This window comes from Lynx canadensis, chromosome B2 (assembly GCF_007474595.2).
Source record: "Lynx canadensis isolate LIC74 chromosome B2, mLynCan4.pri.v2, whole genome shotgun sequence".
NCBI classification, from domain to species: Eukaryota; Metazoa; Chordata; class Mammalia; order Carnivora; family Felidae; genus Lynx; species Lynx canadensis.
Window position 1 is genome coordinate 147,267,496 of NC_044307.1, and position 4,386 is coordinate 147,271,881.

Below are 4,386 nucleotides of genomic sequence, written 5' to 3' on the forward strand. Positions count from 1 at the left end.
GACTTCTTCATTCTTCCACGTTGCTGCTATCCGTATGAGCGATGCATCTATATTTAGTGGTGTGCGCAAATATACAAGACGGGAAGTATGAACAGGATTTTTTTTTTTTTTCCTTTTCACGGTGACAAAATATACCGAAAACTTACCATTTTAATCGTTTTAAAGTGTATAATTCAGTGGCATTTACTACAGCATAATGTTGGGTAACTGTCACCACTATCTATTTCTAGAACCTTTTCATCATCCCAAACAGGAGTTCTGTACACATTAAATAGTAACTCCTGACCCGCCCCTCCCCCCAGCCTGAACAGGATTATTTTTAACTCCATACCCAAACCTCTCCGTGCAGTTAGAACTCCTGGCGCTTGATTTTGGATTTTGGGGGTGTTGAGGGGGTGCAGGGCGAGGGGGAGTGCAGGAATATAAAGAAGGTAAAGGTAAAGCCGGAAAAGTCTTTTCTCCCAAGTGTGGTTTCACTGAGCTAATGAACTCAGAGCTTGGAAATGAATATGGGGAAAGAGACTTGGATGTCAAGTAGCCGGTCTGGTTTTCACCAGAGTGAAAGAAAATGATAGTGACAAGTTTAGCAGCTTTTGAAAAGTCTCCATTATTATACGAAACTGGTTTAAGTAAGAATTTCAAAATAAAATGCAAAGATAAGAGCCTATAATGCTTGATATTATTTGAGACAAAACAAATGGATTGTGCATGTTTTAGAACTATTCCACCAAATATTGGGGGATATATTGCACTTGACCAAAAGACTTGACGTGAAGGCTGGGAGTATAACTTACACAAGTAACCAGTACAATTAATTTACATTGTTACTTCTCATTTTACAAATCTCTGAAGTTTGTAGCTATGTTGCTTTAAATGAAAAACACCGAAGCATTGTTGGTCAAATGCCATCACAAGGCAACAGGTAGCAGAGGAAATTTGCAACCCGACCTCCAAGGGCACTTATTTTAAGAGACCTCTAAAAACAATTCAGGGCAATTAAAGAAAAGTGGGGGAAGTCCTACTGAGTTTGTTTTAATGGGGCCTTGTTTTCCGAGCACATATAGCCAGGCTCCTGCCCCAAGGATGAGTATTATCAGTTGAGACCACATGTGAGTGACTAATACTCTTCTTCCCTTAGTGGAAGTCATGCCTGTTATTGTCACTGATTATTTAAGGAATTTAAATATTTTATATACTGTGAAGACAGCAGCTTTCAGGGGCAGGTACTGGGGGAGGGGAGGGGAGAGTGTGTGTGGGGAGCCAGGGCCCTCGGGGATCTTGGGAGAAGAGGCAAAGCTGGCAAATTGGGAACTTGCAGTTCCAAATAATGGGGAAACTAGTTCTAATTAGCTTAACCAAAAAGGAGGTTCACCGACCGAGGTAATGGGGAAATATGACTCAGACATTAATGCAGGAGCTCAAATGATGTCAGGAGGAAATGTTCTTCCAGGTTGGCTCTGTTCTCCTCCATACTGGCTTTCTTTGGCAAGCTCTCTCCGTGTGGCGATTACCACCATGGCTACTGTGTCCCTAAAATATTCTCATCCGCTGCAGCCAGCAGTCCCGCCAAAAAAAAGAGAGGTCACTCTTTTCCCCAAGTTTCAGTAGGAGTGGTAGCAATGATTGATTCGCCTGCCTTGGGTCAAGTGGCTACGTAAGGGCACGGCGTCCTGTGGGCGCTGCCTGCTCATGGTGGCAGAGATGTTAAGGCACACACCACAATCACACTCGGTTTCCCACAAAACAACAGAGGCTCTTTACGGAAAGGAGGGGGAGTAAGGGGAAACAGGCTGGGCAGACAACAGCTCTGACCATTCACTGCAAAAGTGACCCTTCGCTGAGTTCAGGTTTTAGGGGTTGTATCCGTGAGGGTTAGCAGGGCTACTGGCCAAATGCATATTAGTTTAAATACAATGAAAGTGTGTTTCTTCTTTGGGTAACCAGAACCGGACAGGTGAAGAGGTTTGCAAAATGGCCTTTCTCCAGGCAGTCCCTTGGGGACTCATATCTTCCGGACCCAAGTCTCCACTGGTCCCAATGGGACAGACCACGCTGGGGCACACTGGGAGTTTTCTCTGGGCCAGGCTGAGAAGGGCCACCTATCACCTTGGCTCCTATTCTGTTAACTAAAACTCAGTCACATGGCCACACTTAAGTCAAAGAGAGGTGGATGTGTAGATTAGCTATGTGCCCAGAAAGAAGGAAATCGTATTGGCGAACTGCTGTCAACGTTCGCCTCCTCAGTTACCACGACTCTGCAAATGGGCTGGAAACCAGAGGCACGTGCAGCGGACGAGGGTAATGGCCACTGAGTTCTCACCATGTGCCGGGGGCCTTGCCAGGGCTTTGCACATACCAACTCACAAAAGCCTCTCATCAACCTGGGGTCTGGGACAAACATCCTCATTGGAAGTGAAGAAACAGAGGCACAGAGAGGGTAGTTAACTTGCCCAAGGTGGTAAAATTAGAAATTGTTGGAGCCAGGACTTGATACAAAGCAGGTTGAACACACAGGGTTCTGGGGGAGACTAGGTGAGATGATGTCTGTAAAGGCCCAGGCCAGGCCGGGGAAACACTCGGGAAACAATCCGTGGAAGTTGTATTATTAATCTGGTCCTCAGGTTAAGCATAGCCATCTCAGAGGAAGGGTTCATTTGGAGGCCAGGCTTGAGGCTGAGGGATGATGGGTGTCCATAGAGGCAGGTTCCAGAAGGCTCTTTCCTCCTGAGTCTATGGGACTACTGGGAAGCCTGGATCTGTTCATTAAAATCAGAGCAATTACTGAACTAGCCAAGTTCATGCCGGGACAGGACTAGGCATCACCACGGCCTGCGTGCAGGTACACAGTACCTTCCCCAGGTGGGACCACCTTTCCGCCATGATCTGTATAACCGTCTGTTCTTGTCCTCAGGTGGAGTTGGTTGCTCCCTGCTCAAGGACGTCAAGCACATTAAAAGACAACCTATTGCTTGTGATTTAGGGCTTACTCGTTCCCTTTGCCACCCCGCACATTTCTTGAAGGCAGAGACAATTACTTTGAGCCCTCACACTAAGGCATGCCATAGAGCAAGCCATCCAAAAGTGCTAACTGGATGTTGATAGTAATTCCAGCAGCCGATACATATTGAACCATCACTACATTCCAAGTGGATGTCCAGCCCTGGTGACGGTTGCCCCATTTCATCCTCTCAGTAATACTACAAACCAATGGTGGGGTTTTATTAGCCCCCCATTTTTCGGCTGAGAAAACTGAGAATTGCTGAGATGAAGGTATCTGCCCCAGACAGAGCCTTCCATCATTGTATCACCTCGCCAGGCCAGTTGTAATTCCACGACAGAGACCCCCGTCCTGCTCCACCCAGAGGCATGGAGGCGTCCAGATGGAGCAGGGAAGCAGCCGCAAGGACAGAGAATGGTTCAGCGGGGAAGTCTGGGGTGTAGGACGAGAGGCCGTGAGGATAGGTTCCCCAAGACCTCAACCAGGAGGTGCTCCATCAGGGACCGCGGCGGCAAACCACAGGTCAGAGCAAGTAGCCTCAAGCCCAGGACAGAAGCCTTAGAGGGGAAGAAGGGGCTCCTTCGTCACGGGGTCAGAGATCAGGGTGTAGATCACCCAAGAGCTAGGGCAGCACACACCCCGGTAACAGAGAAGGTGCCACCAGGGAGCCTCCAACTACAGAAAAGATTAATAAGAATGTTCAGAAACATTCCAAAGGGTTGACCCAGGTCTCCACCGACATGTAAATGAGGCCGGGCTTTGGGAACCCCTGCTGGATTCTTCTGAGATTCTTTAGCAACCTTGTCATTTTCCCAGTGCTTGTAATTTTTTTTAAACTCCGACCTTTCTATAACTAAAACTCCTCTGTCCTTTCTGTTAATTCGTGTTTGTTTTGGGGGCAGCAGGGATGAGGAGAGGTTGAGGCAGCGGTGTCCTCCCTGCAGGGGAAGGCGGAAGCCTGTGGGAGGAGCTGGAAAGGAGGAGACACCGGGCCTCCTCCATTCCAAGTGCTGGTGAGGGAGAATTAAGCCAGGTGCAGCCCAGGGGCTGGGGAAGGGCGGCTGGCCTGGGACGCAGGCAGATGGAGGAGACTGATCTAGTTCTCTGGTATTTCTAGAACTTAGCTCTCAGGCCCAGGAAGGATCTGTGTCACACAGAATTTCAGGTACCTGTTAGGGGGAAGCCAGTGGGCACACACTTTTCTTTTTATTACAAGTGCAGCTTAAGTTAGGAAGGAAAGACCACAGGCTTTTGCAAACTCGCTTCGTAAGAATTTGTTGATCAGAGGCACTGTACCGCTGAAATCATTGGACGCTCAGCTCACCATTGCAAGTTTCTGGTTGAAACCGCTAGGCCATGGAAGCTTCTGGGTGCTGCACAGACGGGGC